At 43.4% G+C, this 20,234-nt stretch overlaps 1 long non-coding RNA gene across 1 annotated transcript; it reads left to right on the top strand.

Moving 5' to 3' along the window:
- The first annotated feature begins 13,593 nt into the window (after positions 1-13,593).
- Positions 13,594-18,772, top strand: LOC114102708 (uncharacterized). The gene is made up of 2 exons (XR_003584562.2): positions 13,594-13,783; positions 17,933-18,772. It is a non-coding gene; the product is annotated as an uncharacterized lncRNA (long non-coding RNA).
- Positions 18,773-20,234: the final 1,462 nt, after the last annotated feature.

Here is a 20,234-nt window from a genome sequence, read left to right as displayed (position 1 = left end):
TGGTACATAAAATAAGGAAGCTTGAGAAACGCTGAGTTAAACAAGTTAAATCAAGTTTATTTGTTGTACAATAAATACAACAGATTTATAGCAAAATCTTTCGGTCTTCAGTATGCTAAGGAGTGAATCACCAAGTAGAGTTTATAATATGTACTTTTCTAAATGTAAAAAGTGTCACCATTTTTTGGTGAGGATTATTGCTTAGGGCTAGTATTCCTTTCAGGAACTGCTGCTCCAGGGGTTGTGCAAGACTCAAGGGAAATGTTCATGGTTCAAAATGGTGTAATTAGGAATTATTAAACAATAAATTTAATGTCATTACCAAGAAGAAAGAAAGGAACCATTTAAGGAAATATTCGAAGGTAGAACTGTAGCAGAAACTGAATCAGGATCATCTTTAGAGAGCTGGTTCCTGTAAACACTAAATCAGAAAGTTCGTGTATCTCATATAATCAAGGTTATACTGCCTCCGACATTATTTTGATTTGTAGAAGTTAGTAAAATGCTTTATTTGAATGAGATTGGCACTAAGCTACTGATTACTGAAGCTCCTCAATTTACCGGAGTTTAGCTTCCAATAAACCCATCATATAGTTGAAAATATCATGTCAAATTGAATTTTTTTCCTTTTCAGGGCTGGTGATGGAACCCAATGCCCATTACATGCTAGGCAAGCATTCTGCCACTCAGCTCCACCCCCAGCCTTCAAAAATGCCTCTCAATATATTTAATCTACCCTAACCCTAACCTAGTTTACCTTAAACATGCATAGAACATTTATATTAGCCTAGAGTTGGGTAGAATCATTACTACAAAGCCCATTTAAAGCATTGAATATCTTGTATATACTCAGTGACAGGCATTTTGTAGACATGATGATTCTAAAAACTAAGCACCATATCCCCATAATTCTGGGGACGCAATGCTTGGTAGAGTAAGTGTTGTGTCCCCTGGTGGTCGCCTGGCTGACCTGAGCTGTGACTTTGACTCCCTGCTGCTGCCCAGCATCACCAGAGACAATTGTACTGCATATTGCTACCCTGGGAAAAGATCCAGATTCAAAGTGCAGTTTCTACTGAATGTGTATTGCTTTTGTCCAACATTATAGAGCTGAAAAATCATAAGTCAAATCATTGTTAAGTCAGGGACCATCCATACTTGTGAAAATTCTACCAAAAGACTCCTAGAGAAAAACTTAAAAATGATAGTGAATGCACAGAAGTGTACTTCAGTTAAAAAGAGAAACAGAGGGAGATGGATGATTTTCCAAAGAGATAATAAAGGGCATAGGAAAGAAAAAAAAATACCTATCTCACATTCTTTATGCAAGGCTTGGATACAAGGCTAGGTTTTATAAGTAAGTAAAAATTCTACTTGGAATGTTTCAAATACAAATAATAACACTTTATGATTTTATTATGAAATGTAAAATGTGTACTTACATATATTAACTCATTTCATCATACAGTGATCCTGTAAGGCAAATAGAGGAGCCACTATTACCCTCAGATTGCATGACGCCCATTCATTTATGTAGCAAACCTATTGAGTTTGACCAGGCACCAGATGTTAACAATGGGCTTTGATGATAAAAAGAAGAATGTGAGAAAACCTCTCTAGAAGCTTATGTTTGGTAGAAGAGATGAAATATATGATAGACAATTTATACAGTGCAACATTGAGGCTCAGAAAGGTTAATGATTAACCAAGGGCACTAGAGTTAGGATTCATTGGTCTTTTGATTTCAAATACCCTGCTGATGCCTGGGGTATAGCACAACACTGTAACCCAGCAACTCAGAAGGCCGAGGCAGGAGGATTGCAGGTTTGAAGCCAGCCTCAGCTACTCAGCAAGGCCCTCAGCAACTTAGCAGTTCAAAAAATAAAAAGGGCTGGGGATGTAGTTTGGTGGTAAAGCCCCTGGAGTCAATCCCCTGTACACCCCCACCCCAAAACTCCACAAATCAATAAACAAACAAAACCAAATACCTTTCTGTCTTCTACAATAGACATGCTCTCATCTTTGCAAATAAAACCATGTAGATGCAGTAAATTGTCCCTTCTTATCTGAGGAGGATTAGTTCCAGGAACCCCGCTGAAGACCAATACCCACAGATGTTCAATTCCCTTATACAAAATTTGTATAGTACCTACATACATCCTATCTATGTACTTTAAATCATCTCTGTATGATTTATAATACCTAATACAATGTAAACACTATGTAAATAGTTGTCATACTGCATTGTTTAGGGAATACAGACAAGGAAAAAAAGGAAGATCAATTCCTGGTCAGTACAAATACCATTTTTTCCCAGGTACTTTCCATCCAAAGTTGATTGAATTTGCTGATTCGAAATACTGGAATACAGAGGGCCATCTGTATTTGAAAGAAACTAAACAAAACCAAACACGTTGAATCTTAACAGCCAGAAAGAAATTTAGAGATTATGTGGGCTAACCTATTCATTCTACAGGCCTGGACACTGAGGCACAGAAGAAAACGAATTGCTCAAAGTTATACTGTACAATTATACAATAATGGAATTAGGTTTAGGCTTTTTCTGGGGGGGGGGGGAAGCCTTAATAGAGTGTCTACTGTTATGCAGACCCTTTATTCCATCTCAGTAAAAGCCAGAGTGATGGTTGAATTTGTGATAAAATACCCCATGAATCAACACTTATTTAAAGCAATATTTCTAAGAGGAACTGCAGGAGGATATCAACTATATGAATTTCTTAAAAACAGCCACTGTCCCTAAAAGCAGAAGCTGTATTTGATTTTTAAAAGGGGAGGGGCGTTTGGAGAGATTTGAATACTGACCTCATATTAGAGAATGTTAGAAAATTACTGTTGCTGGTTTAAGAATTAGTGGATTTGTGATTATGTTATTTTTATTTTTATTTCTGTATTTATGAACCTAGGGGAGCTGAACCAATGAGCTACATCCCCAGCTCATTTTATATTTTATTTAGAGGCAGTGTCTTGCTAAGTCGCTTAGGACCTCGCTGAATTGCTGGGACTGGCTTTGAATTTGTGATCGTCCTGCCTCAGCCACCTAATTCCCCAGGAATACAGGATGTGCCACCACGCCTGGCTTTTATGCTATTTTAATTTATTTTTTGGCACCAGGGATTGAGCCCAGGGGCACTCAATCACTGAGCCACATTCCCAGCCCTTTTTTGTATTTTATTTAGAGACAGAGTCTTGCTCAGTTGCTTAAGGGCCTCACTAAGTTGCTGGAACTGACTTTGAACTTGTGATCCTCCTCTCTGAGCCACCTAATTCACTGGGATTATAGGCGTGTGCCACTGCGCCTGGCTATTATGCTAGTTTTAAAAGTTTTCATGTCTTAGACCTATATAATAAATATTTGCACTGACTGGAATGCTGTGGTGTCTGGTATTAAAAGAATACAGTTTTCTTGGTACTCACCAAGGAAATGAATACAAATGAAATGAACATAGATGAAATCTGATGCTGCACGATGACACTTACTTGAGTGATAGGTATTTAAGGATTCATCACACTACTATCTCTACTTTTGAGTATCTTAAAAATAAAAGTTTTGTTTTTTTGGGGGGTGTCTATTGAAAGAAAAACATTTTTCCTTCATTTTAGGGATGTACAGAAAGGGGTGTGTGGCGTTTTATTCCAGAAAACTAATGTTCTTCCTATGGAAAATTAAGACAGTCTCCAAATCACATCATCATGGAATCTATAGTATTCTTCGGGGCCTCTTTGTGGCTAAGAAGACTTGGTATGTTATTGTTTTTATTCTAAGATTTATAGAGCTGGCTTATAATATTATATTCTTAATTGAATGGGTAGGATATTTAAAACACATGTGGTCACAACAGTTCTGGTTCCATTTTGAGTGACTTTGGACCCGCCCCCCCCCCCCCTTTCTATTCATATAAGATATATCTGCATCTGCAAACTATCAAAATATCACAAAGACAACACAATAGAAATGTGGCTAATTGAAGGGATAGACACCATAGAGGATGTAAGTGAGATCACTATCATTCAATAAATATTTGATTGGTAATACTTCTGGTTTATAGCAAGCTGGGAAATGGTGACATGGGTGGGGTGTCAAAATCCACAGAAAAGAAACTAAGTACAAAACAGATCAACTTCACATGCTCAGAGGTTCAGGGGAAAGCATTTTATTCTAGTCTTACTTAAATGACAGAAAACACTTAAGGATGTGCTGAGCAACTCTTCCTACTTTCACATGGCGTTTCTGCTCTTAGTCAGTGGTTTCCAGTTGGTGGCTGAATCCTCACTCAGGATCCCTGGGTTAGAGCAAAGGACTCGTGATGCTTTATGTGCTCCAGCACCTTCTGTAGGCTAAACAATAATAGTACTTACCTATATAAAGGCGCTCTATCCAAATGGTTGTCTTTGTCACCAACTAACACATCACAAATTCATTTAAAAGCTGTTACTAGATTTATACTATTGCTTTGTGCTTACGTAGCTTTTAAAATCAGTGAATTCTAAAAAACACAACTGCTATCCTATGTGGAAGGGGCCCAGAAAGATGGATACATCTTCATTGATTTGGTAAAGCAAACTCTCTTCCTCTTCCCCTGTAGTCCTGTTTTATGTAATACGATTTTTTTTTTTTTTTGTATATGGTAGGGTGTTTGTGTTAATCAGCCTTTTATCATGTGATAAAATACCTGAGATGAACAACTTACAAAGATGAAATATTTATTTTTGCTTATCATTTCCGATTTCAGTTCAGGATCACTTGGCCCTGTTGCTTTGGGCCTGTGGCAGCACAATGCATCGTGGCAGGAGCACTTGGTAGGGCTGGGAAGCAAAGAGAGAGGGAGGAAGAGGCCAGGGTCCCAATATCCCTTTCAAGGGCACATCCCGACTTCCTTCCACTAGGCCTCCCCTTTTAGCAGTTCCCCCAACTCCCAGGGGCTCCATGCATTGGGGACCAACCCTTTAACATGTGGGCCTATCGGAGACATTCAACATTCTATTCTATGTATTTATTTAAGCATTTGGTTGTTAGAACTTGAAGCTCTAGGCATCCCTTTTTTGCCACTTCTTTATATTTATCTAATAATCAATCGGCCCTCCATAGCCATGGGTTCCACATCCACAGATTCAACAGAAAGTAGAAAATATTTTTAAAATTTACATATAGTGAGGCATGGTGGCATATGCCTATAATCTCAGTGATTTGGGACGCTGAGACAAGAGGATTGCACGTTTGAGACCAGCCTCAACAATTTAGTGAGGCCCTATCTCAAAATAAAAAAATAAAAAGGGCTGGGGATGAGGCTAAGTGGTTAAGTGCCCCGGGGTTCAATCCCCAGTTCCAAACCAAACCAAACCAAACCAAACAAAATTTTCATCAGTACTACATATGTACAGATTTTTTTCTTGTCATGATTTCTAAACAATACAGTTCAATAACTAACTGCATAGCATTTACATTTTATTAGGTATTGTAAGTAATCTAGAGATGACTTAAAGTATATGAGAGGATTGCCTAGGTTCTTGAACTTGATCTTTTGAGGATTTAGGTAACCCCAGGGAGTTCTGGAGCCAATCCCCCCTCAAATATCAAAGGTTGACTGTAGTGTCCAAAGCTACAAAAATTTTTCACAATCAGTGCACACTATCAGACCTGAAATACCCAAGATATAGGTCTCTGCTTTGACTTTTTACAGGAATGAAGACTTAAAATTGGGTGGTTCTTGTCAGAAACACGTGATGTTCAGAGTGTTTCCGAAGGTTCTTATTACAAAATAAATTTTTACTCTAAAGTTTTTACCTGTTCTTTATGATTCTCCCTTCAGTAGGCTATTTTTTTAAAGGGACTTTGGTCTTGGATTACTACATACATCAAGCAAGCAGATGGCATCCTTGCTGAGCTAGGTTTCCGGTGAGAAGGATGATACAGACTGAGCTCCCGGATCATCACTGAAGGTGGATTAGTTGGAAGAGCCTTGTTTATTAGCAAATCCTCTTCATTTTATTTAGTTCCTAATAATCATTTACCGCTTACTAAGCCCTTACTCTTCACCTGGCATTTTATGGTAATTTCTACAACAACCCTGTGAGGAAGATATGGTTCTTCCATTTTACAGATGAAGAATTTGACACTTAATGAGGCTAAGTAATTTGTCTAAGGTCATGCAGCCAGTAAGTGACCGAATTAGGATTTGAACCTAGCTCCGTGAATCCAGATCCTTAATGATCACAGAGGGGAACCTCCTCATTAGCTCTTCGATCTAATGTCTTGTCTTTGGAAAGACAAGAACTGTTGTAAACAACCCAAATAATGACAGCTGTTTCCTTAGCCCACCCTTATTTAGTCACTTCTTGCTTTATCACTTCCCAGTGGATAGTAGGTTGGTAAGTGGCTTGACCACTACCAAGATCATCCGCACATTCTATGCACAGATGGCCCTGGCTTAGCTGTAACTTAACCTAATTATACTGGCCTTTTCACTTCTAGAGATCGTCATCCAAAAGGGGAGACTTTGGAAGACTTATTTAAGTCTACCTTAAAAAAAAAGAGGGAAAATTATTTTGGAAGCAAATGAGTCCCCAACTTTTCTGCAGAAAAGTTTCTGGGATGGTTTGTTTATTATTTGCCAAAGGAGAAGCCAATTAGAAGGATATTGCACACAATAGCTATTAAGTCAACAAATGCCACGTGGAAGCTGGAAGAGCCACCCACTATTGGACACATATGGCGGCTAAAAATGTGGAACATCTTCTGGGCTTGACCCTGCCGACCCCCCACCAAGCCTCTCTTTCTAGCTTGGATGAGAACACACCTTTCATCTTTTCAGGAACCCAAGCCATCTTAGCGATGACTCATCTGCTGATGATTTAGCTGGTCCTTTTCCTTGGTGTATACTCCCCCTGCTCTTTTGGGTAGTGCTGGGGATGGAACCCAGGGCCTCCCACCTGCTAGGCAGTCTCTCTACCACTGAGCTTTGCCACCAGCCCGTACCTCTCATTTTGATGGAGATGAGGCTTCACTAACCACCCCTAATTAAAATCTGATAAGATTGTCTGCTGTAAACCAACTCCTCCCCTGTCTTATGAAGAAGACAAAAACCAAATGGAGGCAATAGGACCAGCTGATGTCCCGGCTTCAGTCCTCAGCAGTCACTTAATGGAGAAATAAGAGGAAGCGTTTTTTATTTGGGAGTTGGGAGGAAGGGGCGTGTCTCAACTCGGCAAGGTCAGAAACTGTGGTTTCTGGGTCCCAGCAAGCAAGCCGCCAGGCAGCCAGGCAGGGAGCATGTGCTACGTGTCAGGCAGCCAGCACTGTCGCTGGCCCTGGGGGTACTGGGGACAGCAGGACAACCAGAGCACTGCCTCTTAAAGCTGCTAACACTTCTCAGACTGAGAGGCTGCATGCTTTGTTGAAATAGCTGGAAGTATAGCGTGAGGTTCAGCTCTGAGAACTGGCCACCTGCCAGTGGCAAAGAAAGAAGCCAGAATTTCCCATCCATAAAACCCGGGCCATGAACAGGGACCTTTGCACAGCCTGGGACTGACCTGCCTGCCTGGGATGCTCGCTTTTAGCTGGGCCTCAAGGAAAGAGCTCAACTTTTTAAATAGTCCTCTTGCCTGAATAACAAAGAAACCTCAGTGGAAAGATGTGTCTGAGTGTCCCCACCCACCCCACCTACTTGGTTGATTTGAGTCAGAGTTGCAGATTTATACTCTCCCTTTAAATTTAAGTCTTGTCAGCTGTACGTTGATTTGTTCACACTATCCATGTCCCAGGTAGCTGGCTCAGATAGGTCTCAAAATAGACCAGGAACACAGAGCTGATAAGATCCCAGTGGGCAGAAGGTAAGGTTACACCATCTATGACATAACCTCTAGAATGATCGCAGCTGCCCTTTGCTCCAGAATCTGGCTCCGGTGGATTAAAACAGTATAAAGTCCTCAAACAGTTGGGGGTTTAGTGTGTGCACGCTTTCCTTGAAGTTGGTGAAACTTCCACTCAGCTCTGGAAGGGTCGAATAAGCAGTCCCCCAGCCTTTTCTTTCCTTTCTTTGCTTTAGAGGGACGGATGGCCAAACAAACATTCTGGTGGCCTTTAAGCAGAACAAAATTCTTTGCCGGAGCACGTGCCAGTGTCTTTACAAAGCACGGCACACTTTGGAGGCTTTTTTGGCACGCACTGGAACACAATTGGATTCCGGGGCTCTAGGGACAAAGAGCGCTGCTAATTTGCGCAGCCACGGGCTGGAGAATGGGGAGCCCGGAGGATGGTCCTCTAAAGAGAGGACGTTAGGGCATCAGAGCAAATCGGGTTCCCAAGAGAAGGAAGGGGACAGACAGCCCCATCTCAGAAGAAATATCTGCTTCTGCTGACCCATGTTTCTGATGGTGTCAGTGTACCTCGCCCCTCGCCAACGTGACCCGAATTTCTGAGCCTTGAGTTGTGGCCACAGACCCTATTGGGAAAGGAAGGGAATGTACTCGAATATTTATAGAGGGAACCAGGAAGTGAGGAGGCACAGCCCGGGCTTCCTGGTGGGGCTGCTGACTCACACTGCCATCCTTACGGCCAGTTCCTTCATTTCTTTGTTCCTCAGTTTCTCAGTGAAAAGAAGGATGAAAATGGAATTCCCCTAGGGGCACTGGGAACACCTAACTCCATGTTTATGTCACTTTGAGATAGCTGGGATCGCTGCAAAGCATCCTCACGTGGAAGATTACATCTTTATTGTCAATTCCAGGCATACGTCTGAATACATCTCATTCAAGATCTTTCAGGTCACCTTTCTTACTGTCCACTCCATGGCATTTCCTCCCCTCTCAGTTTTTTTTTTTTTTTTTGGGGTGGGGTGGGTGGGAGGTGGTACCAGGGAATTGAACTCAGGGACACGGGATCACTGAGCCACATCCCCAGCCCTTTTTTTTTTTTTTGTATTTTACTTAGAGACAGGGTCTCACTGAGTTGCTTAGCACCTCACTGTTGCTGAGGCTGGCTTTGAACTCTCGATCCTCCTGTCTCAGCCTCTGGAGCCTCTGGGATTACAGGCTTGCACCACCGGGCCTGGCCCCCTTCTCGTTTTAATTCTTTTCTGCAATGTCATTTGCACGAAGATTTGTTTCTAGAAGGCTCTTTCCAGAACCTGGTAGCCCTAAGTCTTGGTCCACAGGGCTGACTAGATGGGATCCTGCTAGCTGTAGCTGTTTTAGGTCCCAACTCTCTGTGCTCTTTCAGGGAATTTAGGCTGTTGCTTTGTACTTGATTATTTTCCACCCCTCGAAGTGTCGACTTCATTGTTTGGCTAGGGTGAATACATCACTTCCTCTTTGTTGGGGGGGGTCTGTGTTTTGTCTCTTGCTGGGTTTGAAATGTCATGTCATGTGTTGGGTTTTGCTGGATTACATTGGGGGGTTTGTTGGTCCGGGTTCCCAAGTCATCATTGGTCACCAGAGCCCTCACCACTTCTACATCCTGTGACAGAGAAGCTTTAGCATTTACCTAGAGATACAACTGCTTTCTTGCTTGGGTCTGCTGCCTCTGAGGGAGTTCCCCTAGCAAGGACAGAAAAACCAACAAAACTCTTCTTGGCTGTTATCTTTTCTTCCTGCTGTGCGGTCAGGCTGCTCGGTTGCCTGGCTCATTATCTGGCTGAGCTCCATGTCAGAGTGGATCTCTACGCCTCTCATCTAGAATATGGGCAAACCTCCGGGACTTCGACCAATCTTTCCCTGGCTCCTCATGGATAACTTTTTTCCACTCCTAGAAGCCACATTTCTCTGCTTTAAAAAGTGCATGTGTAGATACACTTTCAACTTATTGACTCTTCCCATAAGCATTATCTGTGTGCCAGGCACTGTAGTAGACGTTGAACGTGTGATAAGAATAATGATTCTTAGCTCCCGCTCTCTAAGAGCAGGGTTGCTGACAGGGCAGATGTACTTGCTGGAGGTACAGGAGGTGACGGGGAGGGCTGAGAGAGACCCACATATGCACAAGGTCTAATGCAAAAGGGAAGATTTCTGGTGGTGCCTGGGATTTCATAGCAATCTTATTTACAATGTTCATAGAATAATATTATTGTCCATTAGAAAGATGTCGATGCCCCTTTGGGACATTTTCTGTCTCCATGACAGCCTTTCCCTTCAGTTCCATTCTATAATTACCTGGATCTTTTTATTTCCCTCCATCTCATTACTGCTACTTTAGTTCACGGTGTCGTCACTGCTACCCTGTGTGAATCCTTGCTCCTGACAACCCCCATAACTCTCAGAGGAGACTCCTGCTTCAAACTCTTCCAGCGATTGCTTTCTGCTCCAAGGATAAAGTTTAAATGCTCTACCTTGGCTCAGAAGGCCCTCTGTGACCCGCCCCAGCTCTTCTGTCTGCACTCTCAGTCCCCCAATTTCACTTGTTACCTCTCAGGTATAACCCTCAGTACATGCTAATTCACCTGCTTAGACTATTCCTCCCTTATATGCCTTCATCTGGCTGAGTCCTGCTTATCTTCTAGGTCTAAAGCTTAGATATCACTTAGATATGACCTTCCAGACTGGACTAGGTGATCCTGCTCTATGTTCTCCCTTTAAACTTTGACCCATGGGTACCTCACTCTTCATCTTCGTATGAGAGCATCAATTAGTTTTTATCTGATTGCCTAATAGAGTGAGCTCTGTGAGGGCAGAGACAGAACTCGATTATGTACTGTTGTACCTCTAGAGTTTGGCAAATAGTAGGACAGAGGCCTATATTAGTTATTTGTGGCAGCATTACAAATTGCCCTAAAACTCAGTAGCTTAAGACAACAAACTCTCATTATGTCATAGTTTTTATGGGTCTGGAATTCAGGAGCAACTCAGCTGGGTGGTTCTGTCATGAGGTTGCAGTCAAGATATCAGCCAGGGCTGTCATCATCCAAAGACTTGAATGGGCCAAAGGATCTTCTTTCAAGATGGCGCACCCACTTGGCTGTTGGCAGGAAGCCTGCACTTCTTACTGCTGTGTGGTATTCTCCAAGTGTCTGTTTGAGAGCCTTCCATTACATTCTTTAAGTGGGGGTGATCCAAGAGAAAGAGCAAAGAGGAAATTTCTATACCTCCAGGAGTCTAACTTGCTTGAATCATTATTTTAGCCATACTGACAGCATTGAGTTCATTAGAAGTAATTAAATACAGCTCAAATTCAGTGGGAGGGGGGATTAGGATCTATGTTTGGAAGGGTAACGTATAAGGAATTTGCGGGGTTGAGGATATAGCTCAGTTGGTAGAGTGCTTGCCTTGAATGCACAAGGCCCTAGGTTCAATCCCCAGTATTAAAAAAAAGAAAAGAAAAAATAAAAAAAAGAAAGAAAGGAAAAAAGAATTTGTGCATATTTTAAAACCACCACAGGACTTCAATAAATGACAATGTGTTGAATAAATACACCAATATAAGACTCCTCTGTTTATTGTTAAGACTCCCCTGTTTATTGATTCATCCAGATATTTACTGGGCACTACTACAACAGAACTTTTCCTAGGTGGAAGAAAATTTTCTAGAGAGTAAAAAATATAATAGTAGAAGTGGCTGTGGTGCTTCATCTTTTAAACAACTAGTGATAAAGAGCAAGGGTCACCCTACCCCAACAACCCTGTTATTGCTGCCTCAGACTTTTATTTGGAACACTTTCTTGTCTCTGAGTGTATATTTTGGAGCCATTTCCCTGAATTTTATATCTTCCCATTTCCATCAGCTCCTTTTTTTGAGTGTGTGTGTGGGGGGGTGTTAGGGGGTATCAGGGATTGAACTCAGGGGTACTCATCCACTGAGCCACATCTCCAGCCCTTTTTTTATATTTTTATTTTAGAGACAGGGTCTCACTGAGTTGCTTAGCAGCTTCTCTTCTGCTGAGGTTTGGCTTTGAACTCTAGATCCTCCTGCCTCAGCCTCCAAGCCCCTGGGATTACAGGCGTGCACCACCATGCCCAGCTGTGAGCTTTTTATTATGGGACTGTGTGGATGAAGCAACTCTACTATGCTCACCTGAGGATTCCTGCTCTGTATCTACTCAGTGTGAAAGAAGAAGAGGTTCTCTGGTAGATTTTGCCTAACACAGGCAAATACTAAGACTGGGAAGGAGGTTGGATGTTTGATGCATGAGTCAGAGCATCAAAGGCCAGGGCATGTTCTCCTCAACTATTTGAATGAGGAGAGAAAGGAAAGGAGATTTTTTTTTTTTTTTTTTAAAGATGTGTAGTAGCATCTGAGGAAGGAATCAAAGAAAAAAAAAAGGCAAAAATTCCCCAAATATTTAAAGTGTTTTTTTAGTTCTTTTCATATCGCTGTTTGATTTGATGCCTTGATTAATACTTTTTTAAAAAATTAAAGTCAATTAAGAATAATTTTAGGGCTGGGGGTATAGATTGGTGGTAACGTGTACTAGATTCTGGGTTTCGTCCCTATTATCACACATACACACACACACAAATAAAAAGAATTTTATTTGAGAAGTGAAAGCTGTCACAATCCCCTGAGATGATTGGAATCATGGGTTTTATTCAGTGCAGGACCAATAATCCTGGGGTGAATTGGCTAGGTATTCAGTGGTTTCATGCATGACTAAGGGAGTCACCCATGCCAACTCTGTGATGTGACTCTCCTTGTGTTTCATTATTTCCCAAAGTATTGGTGATTTTTTTTTTTTTTTGCTTTTAATTCTTCCCAGAGAAAATTCTCCCTTAGAAAATTCCCTATTGCTACTTTATATGGCAGCCAACTTTCTATACAACCCAGTCACTTAAATGGGCAGCTTGAACTTCCTTTACTCTCTTGTCCCCTTACTCAAGGCAGAACCTTCAGGCCAGGTCCCAGGCACCACACGGATCCTTTGTGACCAGATAGGAAGGAAACTCCGTCCGTCTTTATTTAACCCCACTCCCACCTCATTTTACTAAGGAAATTTGGAGACGGAGAGAGGAAGGGGGGGTCCCTGACTTGTTTTTCTGCTTTTAAAATGCTGAGCTCCTCTTTTTGCCCTCCTTCCCCTTTATCGCTGGGCAGTGGCTCTTTTGCAATCTCGTGTCACTTTGCGCTCGCTGCCCATGATGCTTCAGATGGGTTGCACTTGCCTTTGTGTCCAGTAAATGCACAACAACAAAGGTACGGGCCGAAGTTCTTGGACACCCGAGTGTACCATCAGGGAAGGGTTCTTATTTGGAAAATTCTGTTGAATCACTTTAGTTGTGTGCTGCTAGTTTTGATCTTCTTTTGATTTTTGTAAATTCTGGATCTGGATTCCAGAAGTCAGACCTATCTGAGAGAATAATAGATTTTACAGAAGAGCGTGATCCAGTACCTTGAACTTGGCTGGAGGACTTCACTACCTTGCACACAGTGCCCACCAAATGTCTGAAGCCAGTTGGGTAGGAAGACATTCCTACATGCCCTCAGGGACTTGGCATGTGACTTATCTCTGCTTACTCGAAGGCACCGAGGTTGCTAGATCACCAAGTGTATTTTTCCTTCTTGATTTTTGTGCACTGACCATGTTTGGCCGTTGGCTTCCTGTCTCATATTGCTGTGACAGCTCTTCCTTTTGCAGACGCGGGCAGCCCAGGAGGAAGCGTGTGCACAGCCCAGAGGGAGAGGGGGAAACCACTCAGGAAATATTGACCTGGAGCACTTAGAATTCAAGGTCATGGTTCCACTTCTTGTCTGCCACTGCAGAGCAATGGCGAGGCTCTGCAGGCAGAGTGTTTGGTCTCACTGGGTACAAAAATGGGGACCAGCTCCTACAAGGGGCCCCTGGTAAGTAGCTCGTCACCATTGTTTGAAACTGGCCTTGTCTAGCGTTAGAAAGAAAGGAGGTGCCTTCTGTCACTCCCTAGGACCAGAGAAGGGCAAGGAAAGTTCCACAAAATGGAATTGGAACCCACAGGACTGGTGTCAAGCGGGGATGTCTCCACACAGGCACATATGGGTCCTGCACATTTCACACTAGAAGGGGACTTTAAAAAAAAATTTTTTTTTTGGTACTGGACAAAATGGCATATTTTTACAAAAATGAACCAACTATACTATTTTCAGAATCTTTAGGAAGATATCTTCATTATTTTCAATGCTCTCTTGTTTGTGTGTTGGTGTTCGTGTGTGTGTGTGTGTGGGGGGGGTTGTTTTTCCCCAAATTAGACTTCTACCACTTGGTGTAGCTCCGTGGTGTCTGGTTATTTCTTTTCTTTTCCCTTCCCTCTTTAACTCACCTTTCTTTTCTTCCTTTCTTTTTCTTTTTTTGACTCAGGGTCTTGCTATGTTGCTCAGGCTGGTCTTGATTCTTGAACTCCTTGGCTTCAAATATCCTTCTGTCTGAGCCTCCTGAGTAGCTGGGACTGAAGGCATGTACCACTGTGCCTGGCTTGATGTATTTCTGCATCTCTGGTAGCCTCAGTTCCCTAACTTAAAAAAAAAAAACTGAACATGTGATTTATTATATTTAAAATTGGTCTGTAAGATGACTTCCCTAATTTTGAGACAGGACCAACCATGTGTCTTTCTTTTTTTTTTTTTGTACTAGGAATTGAACCCAGAAGTGCTTAACTGCTGACCCACATCTCCACCCCCTTTTATTTTTCATTTTGAGATCGGGTTGTACTCAGAGAGAGGCCCTCGCTAAGTTGCTTAGGGCCTCACTAAGTTGCTGAGGCTAGCCTCAAATTTGTGATCCTCCCGCCTCAGCCTCCAGAGTGATTGAGGCTCCAACTATGTGTTTCTTTAGAGATCTTTGTGGTGAGTCAATGAAAAATTGAATGGAAGTGCCACTCTGAGTGGCACCCAGTAGGTTCTTAGCCCACAGACATTCCTTTTCTCTCTGCACTTATTGCATTTGAACTGCTAGAGGACCCCACCTTATATAATAAAGGGTTTTACAAACATATTTTTATTTAAGAGCTTTAGAGGAACTATCTAAGAAACTATGGAAAATTTCTTGGCAAGGTAAAAATAAATTCATACAATTTCTTTGGTCCATAGTGCTTTTATCTATTACATGGTAAGACCTGGAGAAAAATGGGTTACAAAAACAGAGATTCTGTGGTTCAAATTCCTCTTGGTGCATTGGATGGAATCACCTGAAACCAACGTTTTTGAAGGACAAACACGGTGGACTGTTGGCAGTTTCTTATGGTTCCTCTTGGAGACTGAGGGTGACACCTAGCAGTGTTGAGGGGTCTGGGAAGGCCTGATGGAGGGGCCCCGGGGGCAACAGCACCTCTCTCTGAGCACAGGTGCCTCTTAGTGGGGGACTCCGGCACTCTCCTGTGTTCTCGGCTTTGTCCCCAACAGCTCGCCTGGTCCACTTCTTGCTGCGCCCCTTTCTTGCTGTGGACATTTTGCAGATTAACCCTGGGAACAAGACATTCAGCCGGGTGGCTTTGTCCTTCATTCCAGCCGGCCCAGCCAGCTCGGGATCCTCCTCCCGCTGGATTGTCTTGGGAACACAAGGTCCTGGTTGGACTCGCCCCCAAAACCCCTTCCTCAAGGCCCCTCTTTGGGGAATGTGGGATGCTGTTTTAAGCAGAGAGAAACTCATGTCTGAACAGAAGGTTGGGATTGGGGTGCGGCCTGCCCCCGCCCCCCCCAGCTGGGCAGCAGTGAGGGGACCCTGGGATAGGCTCTGAGGAATCCTGCTTTGGTCAGAACTAGACCCTAAGTGGACTCCACTCTGCCACTTACCTTTTTCTGCCTCCTGAGAGGGTCTCCATCCCTCCTAGCCATTGAAGCATGTCTCTCTCTATCTCTCTCTGTGTATGTGTGTGTGTGTGTGTGTACACACACAGAGGACACTAAGAAATTATTTAATTTTGGGGGTGGGGGTGGGGAGAGATACCAGGGATTGAACTCAGGGGCACTCGGCCACTGAGCCACATCCCCAGCCCTATTTTGTATTTTATTTAGAGGCAGGGTCTCACTGAGTTGCTTAGTGCCTCGCTTTTGCTGAGGCTGGCCTTGAACTCGAGATCCTCCTGCCTTAGCCTCTCCAGCCGCTGGGATTACAGGCGTGCTCCACCACACTGGGCCTATTTTAATTTCTTTTATTTTTTTAATTATGAAAATAAAGGTTACTTACAGTGACTTTTTAAAAATGTTTATTTTTGCACATTACTTACTGATCCCTTTTAACATGAATGCTTGAATCTTTCTTCAGCCCTGCAAAGTATTCTTGCCATTTCTTTATCACCCTCCACCCCCATCCTCTCTGTCCTATCCAGCAATTTCTGTAAAGTAGCTAGGTTCATGGATCATGCCTTCTTGTCTCTTAACTTCTAGTTCACATTTGATATCTCTTGGTCTTTTAAGCTTTATTTTGGGCCAATCAGCCCAGTCTACCACTTAGTGAGCTCGTTCCTCACGGCTGACCTTCTGCCATCCATCCCATCGTTGAATTCCCTATAACTCTGATGGCCCTTTTTTCTCCGAAGCCAGCCCGTCAGGGATTTAGCATCCTTGCACATTTCTCTCGGGACACTAATTATACTTAATTTAAAGCTCTCCTCTCTTTTCTGTAGTACTTATTTCCCCAGAGCCCAATTTCTTTAGTGAATAGAGTTAAGTGTTGGTCTGTTCGTTTCTCAAACACGGGGTGATCTCTGGCTATCTTTCACGTGCCAGAAGAAGGCCTGGAGATGGCTGGGCATTGGTGATTGGTGCATATTTTCTCAGCCCTAGTGAGAATCCCTTTGATTCTGGCAAGGAACCTAAATAGTGACCATGGAAATCAGATCTTGGTGGTTGTATAGAGGAGGGAGAGAGGAAATTGAATTGGAGTAGAGATGAAAAAGTTCGAGTGTGGAGTTCAGGTGAGGGGATTAGGTTGAACTGGAGGATGAGTGTAGGCATAGAAATCGGGGAGTGGGCTGGATGCGGGGGGAAGGCTGGGAACATTCAGACCTAATGGTCTCTCTTGATTCTGAGCATCAGGAGGCCCCCTTAGAGATGGTGTTTGGAACTTGAGGGGAGAGAAAGTAGAGATAATAAATAAATATCAGAAGTGTTCTCTGCTTCTCGGTGCCCTGTCCTAGCTGCTTTATTTGGCTACACCCTTCTGCCACGGTGTCCTGCCTCACCTCGGGCTTAGAGCAACGGAGTAGGCCTCTGAAACCAGGAGTTCCGAATAAACTTTTCCTCCTCTAAAAATAAAAATTTTAAAAATATATATTTTTAAAATTACCAGTGGTAAGGAGATCATTGTGAGGCCGTTGCAACAGTTAACGTGACTGGGAATAGGATGCTGGTGGTGGAGAAGCAGAAACGGGGTTGTATTCTGGAGACGGTGAGGAAATAACAGACTGGGCTTCACTAACCAACTGGGTGTGAAGAGTGAGGGAGAGAGAAGAGTCAAGAATGACCGAGGACTGAGTGAATGGATGGACTAGCCCAGAGAACTTCAGAAGCAGGAAATGGTTTGGGGAAGATGGTGAGCTGTTTGACCCCACTGAGTCTGAACTGCTGATGTGACATCTGGGGGGAGCGGCATGGTTGGGGACTTGGGTGTGGTACTCAGGGGTGGTTGGATCCCCGGAGATGGGCTTGGGACTTGTCCAGATAGAGAACAGCTGCAGCCAGCCACAGGGTGGGGTTGCTGAGGACAGGATGGACAGATGGAGGGAGGGAGAGGATGAAGAGGAACCAGTAAAATAACCCCAAAAGGAGCAAAGCAGGAAAACCAGAGTAGTCCAGACTCCTAGAAGCCAAAGGAAGGAGGAGAGTTTGAAGAAGGAAGTGAGTGATCAGTAGTGTGAGATCCTGTAGGAAAATAAATCATAAAAACACAATAACGGGAGTGGCTTGTACCGGGTGCTCACTCTGTTCCGGGGTTCTGGTCTAGGTACACTCCTTGGGTTAATTAATTTAAACCTTATAACAGCTCTCTGAGTGGGTCTTGTATGGCCTCCCATTTTACAGACAAGAAAACTGGAACCAGAAAGGCAAAGAACTGGACTCAAGTCACACAACTGGCAAGATATGGCGCCATCTTGGTTCCGGAACCCACATCTTTACAAAATACCACATATCTATCTAAAGGAGCACCTCCCCCATTTTCTGACTTAGATCTATATTTTTGATGAAAATATATATTCCTGATATAAATCTGTGTCTTATAGCCACATGCCTTAAGTTGGAATAACTAACTCCCTTCCTTTACCCACTGGGCTTTGGGGCAGGAGGAAGCCATTGTTTCATGTGTAAGAACTTGAAGCATGTTAATACGTTTTAGTAACTCTGAAAAATAGTGTAGGTTTGGGTCTTTAAAGAGAGAATGTATTTTGTACACTGGGTCCTTTTAATCCAGAGAATCCATTACCTCGATACTACCCACAATCCAAAAAACCATGGAATGAGCTTGGTAAACTGTGACCACATCAGTTTTGCTTCTAGGCATTCAGTGGCCACCCATAATCTTCCATATAAACCTGCTGTGCTTAAAATGGCACATGAGAACATGGACATGGCATGTGAGAATCTTGTTCATCTGGCCCTGGTCTGCATCTCCAGCCTTACCTCTCTCCATCCCACCTGGTGTTCTGTAGCTGGCCACAGAGAACACCCTAGCAATCCTGTGGAATGGACCACCTCTCCCAGGGCTATTTCCTTTGAGCACTTTCTCTCTTCACCACTCCATGGCCTCACAAAGCAGCTAAAACGATCACTCTGACACAACCATATGATCTTGACACTGTCTGGTTTAAAACCCTTTGATGATTTTCCATGATGCATACAATAAAATTCAAATTTGAAACCATAGTCTGTAAAGCCTAGCCTAATCTGTCCTTGTTGGCTCTCTGACCTCCACCCCTTCCTGCTGCTTTGGCCCATTTAAATTCTAACCAACCCAGTCATCCCCCTCCCCACGTTACATCAAGCTTGTCCTTGACTTAGGCCAGTTCCTTGACTTCCTTCCATCTCATCCTTAGTGTCTCACCTTAAACAGCACCTTTCCATCTCTCCCTGCTTCTTTCTTTCACATTTCTCTGCCCATTAGTGGGTCTCTTCCTCCTGAAATGGGAATATCCAGTATGAAGAAACTTGTACGTCTACAGTACTCAGAACAGTGCCAGGCACATGATAATTGCTCAATTAACATCACTGGAATGAATGTAGGCGCTGGAGCCACCTCCCCTGGGGCAATCTTCCCTGACTGTGACCGCTCCATCCCCAGCTTGGTGTAGGCCATGCTCTGATATGCTCTTTGGAGCTTGGGCTTCTCTTGAAGCCAGCACCTTCCATACTGGTTTGTAACTATTTTCTAGAATGAAGAAGGAAGCGAGTGATCCGTAGTATGAGATGCAGCAGGAAAACAAATCATGACAACATAATAATGAGAGTAGCTAGTACCGCCCCACCATGATCCCTAGATGGAAGCTCCTCGAGGTATTCCCAGAGCGTGGCAGACTCCTGGCCTAGCACACACCTGCAGCCAAGGTCTGTTGGCCAGTCAGTGAACAAGGAAGAGGGAGGAAGAACAACTGTGACAGAAAACAGACCCCTGTCCTCTGACTCCAGGACGCAGAAGTGGGAGGTAGCCATCCGTCCACAGCAAAGGCCTGGGCTTTACCTGTGGCCACATCATTTCTGAGCGTGTTCGGGACAAGTGCCTGAGAACCTCCCCAGGAGAGCCAGGTAGTCTGCGTGTCCCTGGGAGGACCAGCCAGAAGGCACAGGTTGCCCCGAGGCTCGCCCTCCGGGAGGGAGGGCGGATAACATCCAGAAACTGGCCTGGCTGATTTTTATCAATCTGCCTTTCAGTGAAATTGTATGGTGCGAAATGGAACAATACAATTGCTTCACAGTCGCTGTCTGCAAAGCCATTCTAGACAAAGGCAGTTTTCACTCACCCTGACTTGGGTGAAGTAATTATGAAACCTTAAAAAAATCAGATTCCTTGACTTAAGGTCCAAACAGTGTTGAAGAATGAATACTGCTACAATTTGGCTTTCTAGATTGCTGATTGATTAAAAAAAAAAAAAAAGACCCTTAGGCATTAACCTATTACTTTTTTTTTTTTTTGGCAGTTCTAGGGATTGAACCCAGAGACATATTGCCACTGAGATACATCCATGACCCTTTTAATTTTTAATTTTGAAACAGGGTCTCACTCAATTGCCTAGGATGTCTTTGAACTCGCGATCCTCCTGCCTCAGCCTCTGGAGCCGCTGGGGTTACAGCTGAGTGTCCCCACGGCTGGCCATTACTGCTCTCTAACTGT

Source organism: Marmota flaviventris, chromosome 6, assembly GCF_047511675.1.
Source record: "Marmota flaviventris isolate mMarFla1 chromosome 6, mMarFla1.hap1, whole genome shotgun sequence".
Classification (NCBI taxonomy): domain Eukaryota; kingdom Metazoa; phylum Chordata; class Mammalia; order Rodentia; family Sciuridae; genus Marmota; species Marmota flaviventris.
Note: the sequence above shows the minus strand (reverse complement) of the source record. Positions and strands in the feature narration are given on the sequence as shown.